Below are 16,259 nucleotides of genomic sequence, written 5' to 3'. Positions count from 1 at the left end.
ATTTGAAAAAAAGTTTTTTATAAAAATCCTACCTACCCTACCTTTAAATCTAACTTATCAGGTACAGAAATTGATTTATCAAAATGTAAAGTAAGTCTTCAGTGTACAAATAAAATAACTATAAAATTAATGTATCTTTGCTAAAGCTACAAGTCATTTTCTCTTTTGATGTTTGATCACCATTGGCGACACAAACAGCTGCGGGTACGTTAGGCTGCTGTCCCTTTAAGACGAATGCGCAGACCTAATATAAATGACACGCATCCGTTTTCTTTCTGTTTAAAACACAAGACTGTTTACGAGGAAACTCGCCAAGATGGGCATTTTGACTTCATTTTGCGTGCACGTGTCCGTTTAAGCTCAAAAGAAAAGGAAAGAGAACTGAATTCGGCTAAACTCACCTTCTTCATCTACTGACTGTGGATAGCATCAAGGTCTTGTCCTGAAGAATACAGGGCCAAACAATAGGGATTATATCTCATCTGGTAACAAGAGCAAAGCCATAACTTTAAGAACTCTAATGATATATTTACCCCCTGATATTGCATTGGGGATATCAATTCAAACATTTTTAAAGGCTAAGAGTATGAGCCACAGCTGCCAAAGATATCTGTGAAAAATAACTGCCTAAAGTTGTCGACCCCCTGAACCACATTCAGCATTTAAAAGTACAAAGAATTTCAGTATTGATCAATAAAAAAAAACAACAACATACAAATACATAAATACCTTTGAGTTGGACAGTATGGTGTCAGTCTCATTGGCCAACATAATTCAAAACAGACCTAAAGAAATAAAATAAAATATACTAATCATCAGGATATCATGTTATCATAATAGTTAAATGAATTATTATTATTATTATTATAACTATGACCATTATAATATTGTATTAGTCGCCTATTATTTAGCTGATTATTTAGCCTACAGGCTTCTCAAGGACAATCTCACAGAAAAAATCTGGGGTTAATGATTTTAAAATGTGAGACTTATTTCAAAAGCATAAATCTTACAGACCCCAAACCTTTGAACAGTAGTGCACTGTATGTTTGAGGTGGTTTTGCTTACTAGTCATATGGTTCATAGCCGTGGAGATTTTCTTGGACAGGGGGTGCAGCAGGCCATCACAGCATGATGATCTAGGAACATAACATGCTATTTGTCACAGAGCCAACAATATTACATGTGATAGGTTTATTACAAGGAACCAAGCTAGAACAGAGGTGAAATGCAGAAAAGATAAATATATACAAATCTTAAGATAATATATTGTGAAATAAATGCATATGGAATTATCATCATGATTAAACAATAACTCACCCCTTGTTGTAGAGTTAAATTTTTTCTCTCGTTATTCTGAAATCACATTTTAGCAATATTGGTAAGTGACGTCACTGATTAAGTTAACAATACAGTGCATTCTTTTAGGTTAAATAAATTAGCTTACTTCCCATTGACAAATCACCAGCAAAACTATCAAAAACTGTTATCTACACTAAATATGTGTTTAAAAACCCAAACTTTCATAAATAAGACCTTAACTTAACGTAACTTTGGCCTAACGTTCTCTTCTGAAAACGGTTAACGTTAGCTGCTAGCGTAGATGCTAACGGACTTTTTCAAAGACACAAAACCATTTCTTTAAAGTAAATATTCACCAGAAGCGTGTCAATTACACGTAAGAAATGTGTCAGGGACGTTTGCGTGTATTATTTGTGAGATTTTGTTGACTAAACTTACCTGAAAGCAGTGAAACCAACAGCGAGAGACGGGAGTTTTGTTGTTTGTCAGTTGTCGATGACGTTTCCATCTGACGGCGCAGCGGCAGCGCACGTGCTCCAGTGTTTGATCACGCGCATGCGCATTAAAACACTTCAAAGTCACGCAGCATTTAAATAAACATATAGAATTAAAATATATAACAATTTAAAATATCATTAATAAAAAGTTATTGCGAATAGATCTGAACGTTGTTGGTTATCTTATAACCTTAGGGCAGCGGTCCCCAACCTTTTTTGCGCCACGGACCGGTTTAATATCAGACAATATTTTCACGGACCGGCCTTTAAGGTGCGGCGGATAAATACAACAAAATATAAAAAAAATATTAAAAATAATTAAATATAATAATAAACGTGAATCCAATGTGTAGGCTTACTTGCAATTTTATTAGCAGGGTACTCGTAATATCGCGCCTAAAGACAACTGAGAAAGCCTGAACACAAACAAAAAGCCCCCCAAAAGAAAAAAATATCCATGTTTACGGTGCTGATGCGATGTAAGGGTGGCGCTGCCAATAAAGCACCTAAAAGCTGTCACAAAGAACCGATTTTAAGAACCAAAATGAATGATTATGAATATGTAAAATATAGCAGGAGACATTTTAATTGTTTAATAATAAACAAGTGTTTTCTGTGCAAAGATGAAGTTGACAATGCTGACTCGATCTTCGCAGTATGCCTAGTGAACGCGCCAGAGATAAATGCACATTTCATACGAATTACATAAGCAGAGAACAGTCAGTTCTCTTACGAGAGATACTCTCGTACTGCGTAGAATACGCTAGGGGAAAATCCTTTTCCACGAGAATACTGAAGCCAAAAAATTATCCTTTAATTTTGTATTAATGTAAAACGCGTTGCGGCAGCATACAGACATAGGCGAGGCAGCTCGCGCGCCTATTGGCTGGTCTGCTGGCAACTGCTTAAGCCTATCGAGCGAGACCTAGAGTGACGTCAGACCCAATGAGGGCGCTTCGCCGCCGAGACGGGCGTGGCTTAGGTCTATAAATACCGCTCGCAGGCATTATTTCTCTGATTTTTCATTCTTCAGCGAAGCAACTCACATCGCTGGATCCGAGAAGAAGCCGCGCTGTTGAAGAAGCACCTCAGCGGGACGAGTCGACGAAGCTGCTGGCCGCGCCGCCTTCATCGCCTTCCTGCTGCGCTATCCAGCGCCCATATCCTTTATTGCACTGTGTGTGTGTGTTCGCCGGCGCGACTTACACTATCTAAAAGAGCTGTGTCTTTTTCAAGATGCCTGCTTGTGGCTCGTGTAAAGCCACACTCAGCGACGGGGACCGCCATGTCATCTGCGCTTCCTGCCTGGGTCAAGAACATGCAGCTCTCGCGCTCGCTGATGGCGGCTGCCATCACTGCGAGCTGTTGCCATTAGCGACTCTGAGGACTCGCTTGGCACTGTTCAACGAGACTGCGCCCACACCTGCTGTTGTGCCGCGCCGTAAAAAGCGCCGCGCTCAGCGAATCCCGGAGCCCTCTCTCAGCCGTCAAAGCTCGCCGGTGCGCCCGCCTGCTTCTCCGGTTTCATCAGCTTCACTTCCGGACGGACAGCGGCCGCGGTCTGCCGCCGCTTCTGTCGATGACGCTGATGAGATCGACGCGCTGTTACGAGAGGGGGATTCCTGCTCTCTCATAGCATCAGGCAGTGAGGATTGGGCGAGCTCTGAGGATCCCGCCCCCCCTGCCCGTGCTTCTACGGGAAAGAGAGAGAGCATTGAGGCGGAGCTCATGCGCGTGCTCACTCAGGCCACGGCGAGCCTCGGCCTCGAGTGGATTACGCCTGAGCAGCCTGCTCACAACCGGCTGGACGGCTACTTCCTGCCTGGGGAGCGCGTTTCACCTGCATCCAAGCCAGCGCCCTTTCTTCCTGAGCTTCATGAAGAAGTCGCTAAGTCTTGGGGCTCCCCTTTTTCGGCCAGGACACGATCCTCTGTCTCTTTGGCGTTCTCCGCTGTCGACGACACAAAGAACAGAGGCTACCACTCCCTACCGCCGGTCGAAGAGGCTATTGCAGCGCACTTATGCCCGCCCTCTGCTGGACGGCGTGCTAAGATGGCGCTGCCCTCAAAAGCCTGCCGCACGACGTCAGCCCTGCTCCGCCGCACTTTCTCCGCCGCCGGGCAGGCCGCGTCAGCGTTGCACACTATGGCCACGCTCCAGATATACCAGGCCGATCTCCTCCGCCAGCTGGACGAGAGAGGACCTGACGCAATCTGCGTGCCGGACTTGAGGAGCGCTACAGACTTCGCTCTTCGAGCCACCAAGTCAGCAGCACAGGCCATTGGACGGAGCATGGCCTCGCTCACCGTGTCTGAGAGACATCTGTGGCTTACGCTCTCTGACATGACTGAGTCAGAACGCACCGCGTTCCTCGACGCGCCGCTTTCCCCTGCCGGCCTCTTCGGAACCTCGGTCAAAGATTTCGCCGATAGGTTCGCTGAGGTGCAGAAAGCGACCCAGGCCATGAAGCACTTCCTCCCGAAGCGCTCCGGTTCTGCAGCAGGCCGTGCGAAACCGTCTGCTCAGAGCTCACAGCCTAAGCCTCCGCCCGCCGCCTCCTCTTCTCAACGCCGCCAAACCCAGAGCTCGAGACCGCGCTCTCGCTCATCCGGCCGCCGCCCCGCCCCGCGTGGCCCGCGGCAGAAGATTGCGTTGAAGCCAGAGGCCCCGAAATCGTCCTAGCACGCCTAGGAAAGCGACGGTGTCCAAGTCCCGCTGCGGCCGGACTTCCACCAAAGCTTGCCGCTCGTCCAGTTCCAGGAAATGTGACTGGTCCAGCGTATTTAGCAGCCAACAAGCCGGTTCCATTACCCGCTTGCCTGCACACAAAAGCCGTTTTTACGACTACCCAGATAAATCCCTTAAAGAGTGTATTTTCTGGTGTCCCGGCCACGGCCGACGGTGTTTCATGTGTAGAAAAAATGCCCACTACTCAGTGCCCATTCCTACACACAAGCACAGCCCTTCACACAGGGCCCGCGCACATAAAATCGACTCAGATCGATTGCGCTTCAAATGTAGCAAAAGTGCCCACTACCCAGTGCCCACAAACGCTACTTCCCACATGTCTCACGGTCCCTGTAAATACAGGACCAGTACGCATATGCTCTGCTCACGCGAGCAATGCTGTAAAGGTGGTGTATGTGCCCGCTGCTCTGCGCCCACGCCCACACACAGACATGAAACTAGCCCAGCCCTCCTCCTCTCAGCTAAACACTGCGGAGGAGTCGAGCGCGGGCATTCTGCCCGCTGTTATCAGCGCGCCCCCTGCCTCAGATGTCATGAACGCGACGCTTATGTCACAGCACACAAAAGCCGCTGTATCGCGAGCCGATCAGAGCGTGCTTCGCATCCAGCCCCTAGCTACTCGCGCACCTGCGTGGAAAAAGCTTCCCGGGGTTTCGAGATGGGTGCTGAACATCATAAAAGAAGGCTATTCGCTGCAGTTTCGCCGACGCCCTCGCCGCTTCATGGCGCGCGTCGAGACCACGGTAGAATCGAAAGTAGCTCATCTACTTCGAGCCGAGATTTTGAAACTGTTGAGCAAAGGGGCTATAGAACCCCTATCTCAAGCTCAAAGCGAAGGGGGGCTTTACAGCAGATACTTCCTGGTGCCCAAAAAAGACGGGGGTCTCAGACCCATACTAGATCTGCGGCAGCTGAACAGAGCGCTTATGAAGCGCCAGTTCAGGATGCTCACAACCAGAAAAATCCTCCCGCCAGGGGGACTGGTTTGTGTCAATAGATCTAAAGGACGCATATTTTCAAATACAGATAGCGTCACGTCACAGGCGATTTTTGAGATTCGCCTTCGAGGGCCAGGCATATCAGTACACAGTCCTGCCTTTCGGCTTGTCCCTGGCACCCCGTACATTTACGAAGTGCATGGACGCAGCGCTCGCACCCCTCAGATTACGGGGCATACGAGTGCTGAACTATCTGGACGACTGGCTGATTCTAGCCCAATCTCACTCAGAGCTCGTAGAGCACAGGACCATTTTACTCGATCACCTCGAGAATCTCGGTCTCGCAGTGAACTGGGAAAAGAGCTCGCTTTTCCCCAGACAGATTATATCTTTTCTGGGAATAGAGCTGAACTCGCTGCTAATGACAGCACGCCTGTCATCTCAGCGCACACTGGACATTCGGCGCGCAGCCGGCTCGTTCCGCTGCGGCGCGATAGTCCCTCTCAAAGCCTTTCAAAGGATGCTTGGTCTGATGGCCTCAGCATCTTCAGTTCTCCAGTTGGGCCTTCTGCGCATGCGCCCACTGCAGTTCTGGCTCAGAAAGAGAGTACCACGCACAGCGTGGGCCTCCGGTCGGCTTCGCGTCAAGGTCAATCAAGCATGCATTGCAGCTTTGAAACCTTGGGAGGCAAAAGACTGGTACCAATCAGGTGTAAGCCTGGGGACTTCCTCGAGAGTGATGGTGGTGTCCACGGACGCATCCACCTCGGGATGGGGAGCGCTGCTCGAGTTCAGACCGCTTTTTGGCCAATGGTCAAAGCATGAGAAGCTCTTACATATCAACTGCCTCGAAATGTTGGCAGTGAGCAAAGCGCTCACGCGCTTTTGTCCCCTCATAAAGGGACACCACGTGCTAATACGTTCAGACAACGTCTCAGTGGTGTCCTACATAAATCGCCAGGGCGGCCTCAGGTCCCTGACCCTGTACAGGCTAACCAGGCGCCTCCTGATATGGGCCCGCAGCAATCTGCTCTCGCTGAGAGCAGCGCACGTGCCAGGGCTCCTAAATATAGGACCAGACAGACTGTCCAGGAACCAGGTTCCGACAGGAGAATGGTCTTTGCACCCACAGACAGTCCAGCTGCTGTGGAAGAAATTCGGCAGAGCGGAAGTAGACCTGTTCGCGTCTCAAGAAAACGCTCACTGTCCAGAATTTTTCTCAAAGAGCAAGGACGCGCTGACCCACGAGTGGCCTCGCCGTCCTCTCTACGCTTTTCCCCCCGTCTCCCTCCTGACTCAGGTGGTAGAACGGGTCAGGGAAGAAGGATGCTCAGTGCTGCTTGTAGCCCCACTTTGGATGAGCCAACCTTGGTTCCCAATTGTGATGCAGTTAGCGAGCACCGCCCCGTGGCCAGTGCCTCTGAGGAGGGATCTCCTCTCTCAAGCCAACGGCTCGATTTGGCATCCTCACCCAGAGCTGTGGTCCCTCCATGTGTGGGCCATCAACGGGTACCCGCTGACCTCCCACAGGTAGTGTTAAACACTATCACACAGGCCAGAGCTCCGTCTACGCGACGTCTCTATGCCTCAAAATGGTCAGTGTTCTCTAGCTGGTGCACAGCTCGTGGTGTGTCACCCCTGCATTGCGGTGTGACGGAGGTTCTCTCCTTCCTACAGGAGCTGTTGGATAAGGGCAGGTCCCCTTCCACGCTCAAAGTCTATGTAGCGGCCATAGCAGTGTTCTCTTCGACCACGCTCGGCCAGTCTATTGGAAGGAACGATTTAGTCATTCGCTTCCTTCGAGGAGCTAAGAGACTGAATCCTCCCAGACCTCCCACAGTCCCTATATGGGACCTTTCTACGGTACTGGAAGCCATGAAAGGTCATCCATTTGAGCCCTTGCAGAAGATTGATCTTAAACACCTGTCTTTCAAGACGGCGTTTCTTCTGGCTCTCGCTTCAGTGAAGCGCATAGGGGACTTACACGCGCTCTCAGTAAGCGCGACGTGCATGGAATTTGGGCCGAATGACTCTAGAGTTATACTCAAACCTAAGCACGGTTATGTTCCTAAATCCCTCAATACACTGTTCAGAGCACAGGTCATTTCCCTGTCTGCCCTGCCGGTCACTGAAGGAAATATGGACGAAAGCTCCCTTTGCCCAGTCAGGGCGTTAAGAGCTTATGTGTCTCGCTCGTCTGTTTTCAGACAGACGGAGCAGCTCTTTGTTTCGTTCAGCGGGCGTTCTAAGGGACTAGCCGCTTCGAAACAGACCCTATCCAGATGGGTAGTGGACGCAATAGCGCTAGCTTACACAACCAAGGGCATGCAGTGCCCGCTGGGTGTCAAAGCGCACTCCACGAGAAGCATGGCTTCATCGTGGGCATGGTCAAGTGGGATTGCCTTGCAAGATATTTGTATGGCGGCAGGCTGGGCCTCTCCGTCTACATTTATAAGGTTTTACAACCTAGAGGTTCCCGCACTACAGGCCAGACTACTGTCGGTCTAGTATGGCCAAAATCTCATAACTGGCGCTGTCAGTTATGCAGCTATTGAGTATTGCAATCCTTGCTCTATGCTGCTATAGGAAGATAGTGGCTAACCCCCCTCTCTTCCAGGATTCCCTGTGAGTCCCCTGGGTGATTATGTACTGTATGAACTCCGGGCTGTCGCCCTTGAGTCTATGGTATCAGATCCCAGCACGCACGGCGTTTTACAGTAGGTTCCCCTAGCGTATTCTACGCAGTACGAGAGTATCTCTCGTAAGAGAACGTACTCGGTTACTAACGTAACCTCGGTTCTCTCTAGAGAGAGGAACGAGTACTGCATATCCTGCCGTGCCTGCACGCGCTCTGGTTGCTTCGACTATGAAAAACCAGAGAAATAATGCCTCCGAGCGGTATTTATAGACCTAAGCCACGCCCGTCTCGGCGGGACGTGACGCAGAGGGCGCGAAGCGCCCTCATTGGGTCTGACGTCACTCTAGGTCTCGCTCGATAGGCTTAAGCAGTTGCCAGCAGACCAGCCAATAGGCGCGCGAGCTGCCTCGCCTATGTCTGAATGCTGCCGCAACGCGTTTTACATTAATACAAAATTAAAGGATAATTTTTTGGCTTCAGTATTCTCGTGGAAAAGGATTTTCCCCTAGCGTATTCTACGCAGTACTCGTTCCTCTCTCTAGAGAGAACCGAGGTTACGTTAGTAACCGAGTACGTTTTCTTTTGTTTTGAATTGTTCTGTTTAAAATTAGACATTTCAAGCTTTCTATGTCTCAGGTCTGTGAGGCAAGTAGGCTACCTTATACGCTGAATTTCGGTTAATTTATGAGATCAGCTCCAGTTCACGCGCCCGCGCCTCCGTGTCCTGATTAAATATTTTCTATTATATTTACTTCTTATTAAATCCAGGCAATTGGGTGATGAAACATTGATTAAAATTAAGATACAATTAATACAAAACGAAATACAATTTAAAGACAGGCTTTTTGCTTTCTGTCTGAGGTCTCTGTGAAAGTTTTAAAGCAGTCTTTTTGTGCCGCTTTTAGAGCGCTCACGTCCGTAAGGGTGAACTGTCCCATCCGAACAATTATTATTATTATTATTATTATTTTATTTTTTTTTTTTTTGTGAAATAGGCTACATTTCTAAATTAATGCGACTTATAGTCCAGTGCGACTTAGGCTATATTATGTTTTTTCTTCTTCATGACGCATTTTTTTTACTGATGCGACATATACTCCAGAGCGATTTATAGTCCGGAAAATACGTTAAGTTATATATTCTTTCTGTGAGGCCCGGTACCAAATGTCCCACGGACCGGTACCGGTCCGCGGCCCGGGGGTTGGGGACCTCTGCCTTAGGGGACCGTACTGACGACGTTGTCAGTTGGTAATCTGCCTGTTAATAGTAAGTGATATTAAAATAATAACCTGCAGAGAACGTTCTCAGAACGTTCTCTTTAGGTTATAAAAATAAAACCTAAAAATAACCTGCAGGAAACATTCTGGGAAGGTTCTCTTTAGGTTATAAAAATTAAACCTAAAAATAACCTGCAGGAAACGTTCTGGGAAGGTTATCTTTAGGTTATTAAATAACAACCTGCAGGGAACCTTCCCAGAACGTTCTCTTTAGGTTATAAAAATAAAACCTAAAAATAACCAGCAGAAAACGTTCTGGGAAGGTTCTCTTTAGGTTATAAAAATTAAACCTAAAAATAACCTGCAGGGAACGTTCTGGGAAGGTTCTCTTTAGGTTATAAAAATTAAACCTAAAAATAACCAGCAGGAAACGTTCTGGGAAGGTTATCTTTAGGTTATTAAATAACAACCTGCAGGGAACCTTCCCAGAACGTTCTCTTTAAATAACCAGCAGAAAATGTTCTGGGAAGGTTCTCTTTAGGTTATAAAAATTAAACCTAAAAATAACCTGCAGGAAACGTTCTGGGAAGGTTCTCTTTAGGTTATAAAAATTAAACCTAAAAATAACCTACAGAGAACGTTCCTAGAACGTTCTTATTTGGTTCCCAAAAAAATAACCAAATGGGAACCAAATGGGAACGTTAGGGGAACGTTCTGTGTTTGCTGGGGTCTGCTGTGCTCTTACAAACATGTGTCCAAGTGTTGAGCAGTGATTGCTAAATCAACTGGTTTGTAAAAACGTTTGTTAAAAGTTGTACAAAGCTATACAAAGCTAGAGGTTTTGTATTGTATATTCCTTGATGACTTGTAGGATAGTTGATGAATTATGTTGATTTTGTGGTTCATGTTAGCAAGGCAAGGCAAGGCAGGTTTATTTATATAGCACATTTCATACACAATGGCAATTCAAAGTGCTTTACATAGAAGAAATTAAAATAATAAAAAGAAATAAGAATAATTAAAATAGTTTAGAAAAATAAAAAATAAAATACAGTACAGTGTGATATGTTCATATTTTCTGGTTCTGCTCAGAATCCTGGCGGCAGCGTTCTGTATGAGCTGCAACTGTCTTATGGTCTTTTTGGGAAGGCCAGTGAGGAGTCCATTACAATAATCCACCCTGCTGGTGATGAAAGCATGAACAAGTTTCTCTAGGTCTTGTCTGGAAACAAAGCATCTAATTCTTGCAATATTTTTCAGATGATAGTATGCTGATTTAGTTATTGCTTTGACATGACTACTGAAACTAAGGTCTGACTCTAGTGTCACACCAAGATTCCTGACTTGATTTTTGGTTGTTTGACCCCTAGAGTGAAGGTATGCGTTCACCTTGAGAACTTCATCTTTGTTTCCAAAAGCAATGACTTCAGTTTTGTCTTTGTTTAACTGAAGAAAGTTTTGACACATCCAACTGTTGACTTCATCAATGCATTGGCACAGGGAGTCAATGGGGCTGTAATCGTTAGGTGATAGGGCTAAGTAAATCTGTGTGTCGTCTGCATAGCTGTGGTAAGCAATTTGGTTCTTTCTCATTATTTGGCTCAGTGGGAGCATATACAGGTTGAACAGGAGTGGCGCAAGAATTGAGCCTTGAGGGACTCTGCATGTCATGGATGTCCACTCAGACTTATGATCTCCTATACTCACATAATAACCTCTCCCATCTAAGTATGACCTGAACCATTTTAGGACTATCCCAGAAAGCCCCACCCAGTTTTCCAGCCTGTCCAGAAGTATGTTATGATCGACAGTGTCAAATGCAGCACTGAGGTCGAGTAGTACCAGCACCGATAATTTGCCTGAATCAGTATTTAAGCGAATATCGTTTATTATCTTTATGAGCGCTGTCTCTGTGCTGTGGTGCGGTCGGAAACCAGATTGAAAATGGTCAAAGGATCCATTCAAGCTCAAGAATTTGTTCAGCTGATTGAAGACAACTTTCTCAATTATCTTGCCTATGAAAGGAAGATTTGAGATCGGCCTATAGTTGCTTAATATGGTCTTATCCAGATTGCTCTTTTTCAGGAGGGGCTTGACAACTGCAGTTTTCAGGGAGTTTGGAAAACTCCCAGAAAGAAGTGAAGCATTTACCACTTCTAGAAGATCTGCTTCTAAACTGTTTAACACACTTTTGAAAAATGATGTGGGAAGTGTGTCAAGAGCGCATGTTGATGTTTTAAGGTGCTGTACGGTTTCTTCCAAAATTTTGCCATCAATTTCTTTGAAGTCAGACATAGTAGCTACTTTCTCAGGTGGTCTGATCTGTCTGACCCCAGTGCAACTCAAGGATGTGCTGATCACCTTTCTGATATTATTGATTTTCTCAGAGAAGAAAGAAGCAAACTCACTGCACTTGTTGTCTGAGAGCATTTCACTGGGAATCTGGCTTGGAGGGTTTGTCAGTCTCTCTACAGTAGCAAAAAGAGTGCGTGTGTTATTTAAATTACTGTTTATAATATTTGAGAAGAAAGTCTGTCTAGCTTTGCCTAGTTCCATATTGAAAGCATGGATGCTGTCTTTGTAGATGTTATAATGGACTACAAGTTTTGTCTTCCGCCACATGCGCTCTACTTTTCTGCATTGTCTTTTCATATTTTGCACTGCTGTTGAGTTTCTCCAAGGTGCTTTTTGTCTGCCACTCTTCTTCCTGAGTTTAACAGGAGCAATATCATCAAATACACTTTTAACTTTTGAGTTAAAAGAATCTAGGAGAAAATCAACAGAGTCTGCAGATATGCTTGGTGTTAAGGATATAGCCTTCATAAATAGTACACTAGTGTTCTCATTTAAGCATCTCTTCTTGACAGACACAGATCTAGCTTCAATGGCAGGAGAGATCAATATATCAAAGAAAATACAGAAATGATCAGACAGTGCTACATCCTTAATAGCAATCGATGAAATGTTTAGACCCTTACTGATAAGTAAATCTAGAGTGTGTCCACGATTGTGTGTGGGTCCATGTATATGCTGAGTCAGATCAAAAGTTTTTAAAACACTTTTGATTTCTTTTGCCATATTGTTCTCTGCACTATCTATATGGATGTTAAAATCTCCAGCAATGGCAAAACAGTCAAACTCTGAGGTAATTGTTGATAACAGTTCAGTAAAGTCCTCAGCAAAGGCTGGAGAGTATTTTGGAGGCCTGTAAATAATGATAAGTAAAATGCGTGGAGCACCTTTTAACACAATACACAGATATTCGAAAGACAAGTAATTCCCAAATGATATTTGCTCACATTGATAGATATCTTTAAAAAGAGCAGCTAGACCCCCACCTTTCTTAACAGCTCTGCAGACACTCATAAAAGTAAAGTTAGGAGGGGCTGTTTCATTAAGGATTGTTGCACTGCAGCTGTCTTCTAGCCAGGTTTCATTCAGAAGCATAAAATCCAGATTGTTTGTGGTTATTAAGTCGTTGACTAGAAGTGATTTATTTTTAAGTGAGCGGATGTTAAAGAGTGCTAACTTAACAGACTTACTTTTCCCCACAGCAATATTAGTTTGACGTGTAATAGGCACCAGATTAGTTAGGTTTGCTGTACGGCTATTGAAGGCCTTAGACTTTCTATCTTGTAATAGAACAGCAATAGAGAAAGATACAGGCACACTGGGTTCCCGTTTGTTCTGTAAACATTTGAGAAAGTTACTGTTATCAAAACGGGGACCCGACACATATCACTGAGAGCTGGTATCAGTTGTTTTTGGTTCACCTCGAGCAGACGGAGGAGGGTGTGGGCCCTGGCGTTGTGGCAGAGGCTGAAGAGCTCTCACAGGAGGAGGGGGAGGGCGAGCTGGGCCCGCAGGCTTTGGTGGTAATGGTGCCTGTCTTTTTTTGGTTGGTATCTGGGGGCTTGCAGCAAAAGAGTGGGATAGTCTGGTTCCAGCATACACCAGTTCTTCCATTTTCTGTGAGAAGCACAGATGTGGCGATGCTGGAGAGAGGGAAAACGTGTCTGGTGAAAGGGGCTGTTGCTCTGGTGTCTTCGGAGGCTGTAATATGCTGTCCTGGCTTCCCTGGCTGTTTTCCAGGAAGTCGTCCTTGGGTGCTGAATCTTCAAGCAGTTCTGATATGTCTGTCTGTGGTGAGCTCTGTGTGCAGGGCTCTGCTGAGATTGTGTCCGTGAGCAGAGGTTGTTGTGGCGGAGTGGTGTTATCATGTCCATTTTGCTGCTGATGTGAAGTCCTGTGGTCATTCGTACTGTGTCCAGGTGTGTGTGTGCCGTTCAGATTGAGTGGATTGGCACAAACTGCAGAAGGATGATTGAGGGAGAAGTAGATATTGTCCTTTAACACTCTTGAACCAAGTTTGTTTGGGTGATGGCCATCCCGATGAAATAGTTGTCTCTGACTCCAGAAAAGATTGAAATTGTCAATAAAGTTCACTGCTTTTATATTGCAGGTTTTTTGCAGCCACGTATTAAGCCCAAGTAACCGTGAAAACCTGTTTGTTCCTCTTGCTGGGAGAGGTCCACTGATGAATGTTTGAACTTTCAGTCTTTTAAGTGTTTCAAAAAGTTCATGGAAATCCTTCTTAAGGAGTTCTGACTGCTCTTTATGAATATCATTCTTCCCCACATGAATGATGAGTCGATTTGCAGTCTTATGTTTCATCAGAATGTTCTGAAGTTCCCTGTTTACATCAGAAGTTGTTGCTTGTGGAAGGCAGCACGTAGTTGTATCCCAGCTGCTAATGTTTCTGATTATGGAGTCCCCCACTATCAGAGTCCTGGGCTCGGCTGCGCTCTGAGCTGAGTGCCGCTGTCTGCTCGACCTTGAGCGCCAGTTAGCATCAGTGTTAGCTACTGGCCCATTCAGTCTGTGTTCATTCATCACATTTGGGGATTCCTCATTTACATTCCTTAGTACTTCAGATCTGTTCTCAAGATGTATAGGCTGTGGTAGGAGACCAGTGTTTGCAATCCTTGTCAGAGCCGTATCTGGGGTAGAGGATGCTACTGCGGCAATATGTGATGCTCGTGACAATCTGATGTCTCGAGTGCCTTTGGGTCTCGCTCCCTGTTTGTGCCATCGATTAGTAAGTCGATCGGCTTGTTTCTCTACCTGTCGAGGAGCACTAGTTTCATGGGACTCACCGGCTGTATGCTGAGGGTGTCCATGACGAAGCTCTGTTGTGTGCTCCGTCTGGTTTGGTGGTCCTGTAAGTAACTTTGTTTCAAGAACTGCAATCCTTTGTAAAAGTCTGTGGCAGTTGGTGCAGCAAGTAGATTCCAGAAGAGGCATTTTCTCTTATCCTTGAGGCAGTTGTGTTTTCCTTTCCCGGAATGTAAGCTGGTCGGGTAAAAGAATTCTCAGTTTTTGTAGTAATCCAAACTTTGTCGTATGAGCACTGTGCTGATTTGCTGAAGTTAAAATTAGGTGATAAAAGGAAATAAAATAAAGGAAATAAAATGCAAAAGAATAGGAGATAAAATGTAAAAGCGATAGAGCAAAGCGCGGAGCAGTAAGCAAGAGCGTCCGAACAGTAGCTGAGCAGGAAATGGAAGCTGGAAAAGGAAATTTAGCAGACGATAAAGCCAGGCCACATTGCATGAATCAAATAAATTATATTTATTTTGTTTTCAATTAACAATTTGTTTTGATATTATGTACATCTTTTTACATGCCTTTTTAAAATGTTTGTGAATCAAGGTTTTATATAACTGCTTAATAAATACATTAAGTGGCTTGTATCTGTTTTTCTACTGATTGCACTATTTTTTTTACAGTCTATGTGATTGCATCCACAAAGACTCTTTTAAGTAATGTTACACATAAACTGGGATGGGCAAAGATACATCAGTCTATTTTGAAGGGATGTATAGCTCTTAAACTCCTGCAAAGTGTACGCACTCAATTCAAAAACAAGGTTAACGATGTCCAGATTTGTGAGCGGAGGTAACGTTAGTGCGTCTGGATCTGTAACGTTAATCCAGTCTTGGGCTGCTAAATAATATGGATCAACGTTGTTTATCGCGGACAGTTCGGATAAACGTTGTTTATCGCGGACAGTCCGGATAAAAGGCGGTTCGAAACTCGCGCCACCTTGTGGGTGTTGCAGGAGTAGTAGAAGCAGTTGTAGTAGTGTCAGAGAGTCAGAGAGTTAGAAAACTATCATTGTCACTGTCGTTATTGTGTCATATGTGAGGGCTGTATATTATTACATTATCAGGTTAGAATAGTTATAGTATATTATTATTATAGTAGGCCTAGATATATTATCTAGTCTTGTTATATTAATTAGATAAAATTATTTGGATTGCTCTGGATTTTTGGATCTGGACTGGACTGCTTTTTGATTTGGATTGCCCTTTTGGATTTGTTTGCTTTTTGTGACTCTTCCTTTTTCCTGGTAATGGAGCCAGCAAGAAAGAGGGAATCCTCCCCTGTCTGGGCTCAACAGAAGCATCAGTGTCCTCATTTGTACCACTGGCATTTTTACGTTCCCCTGCATCCTCTGTTCCTTGTGAAAGGATCTTTTCCAAGGCTAGAGAGATTTTGTCTAAGAAGAGGAATCGTCTAAACCCCAACACACTTGAAATAATTCTGTTTCTCAATAAAAAATCTATTTTTATTTTCCTTCCTTCCGGACTATTCTGTTGCAGTTTACTTTAATCTGTTATCTATAATCTGTTAAATTAATAAATGTACTTTATTACACTCCCTCTAACATAAGCACTGCACTCAACAGTGTTACTGTTGTTGTTCATACTGTCCCTATCCAAACAATTTATGAATAATTAATTAACTGTGTGTGAGACTCTGGACAAGTAAATTCAGACAGAGAAAGATACATATTTTATATTATACACAGTAATGGACAAATGTCTGATCATGTCTTTTTATTATTGCAAATGAA

The 16,259-nt window shown here is 44.9% G+C and overlaps 1 long non-coding RNA gene across 1 annotated transcript; it reads right to left on the bottom strand.

Moving 5' to 3' along the window:
* Window positions 1-259: 259 nt before the first annotated feature.
* LOC311290270 lies at window positions 260-1,548 on the bottom strand. The gene is made up of 3 exons (XR_014627350.1): window positions 1,321-1,548; window positions 1,069-1,139; window positions 260-785 (listed from the first exon to the last, which is right to left on the bottom strand). It is a non-coding gene; the product is annotated as an uncharacterized lncRNA (long non-coding RNA).
* Between the last annotated feature and the right edge of the window lie 14,711 nt (window positions 1,549-16,259).

Source organism: Rutilus rutilus (assembly GCF_951802725.1).
Source record: "Rutilus rutilus genome assembly, chromosome: 5".
Taxonomy (NCBI): domain Eukaryota; kingdom Metazoa; phylum Chordata; class Actinopteri; order Cypriniformes; family Leuciscidae; genus Rutilus; species Rutilus rutilus.
Note: the sequence above shows the minus strand (reverse complement) of the source record. Positions and strands in the feature narration are given on the sequence as shown.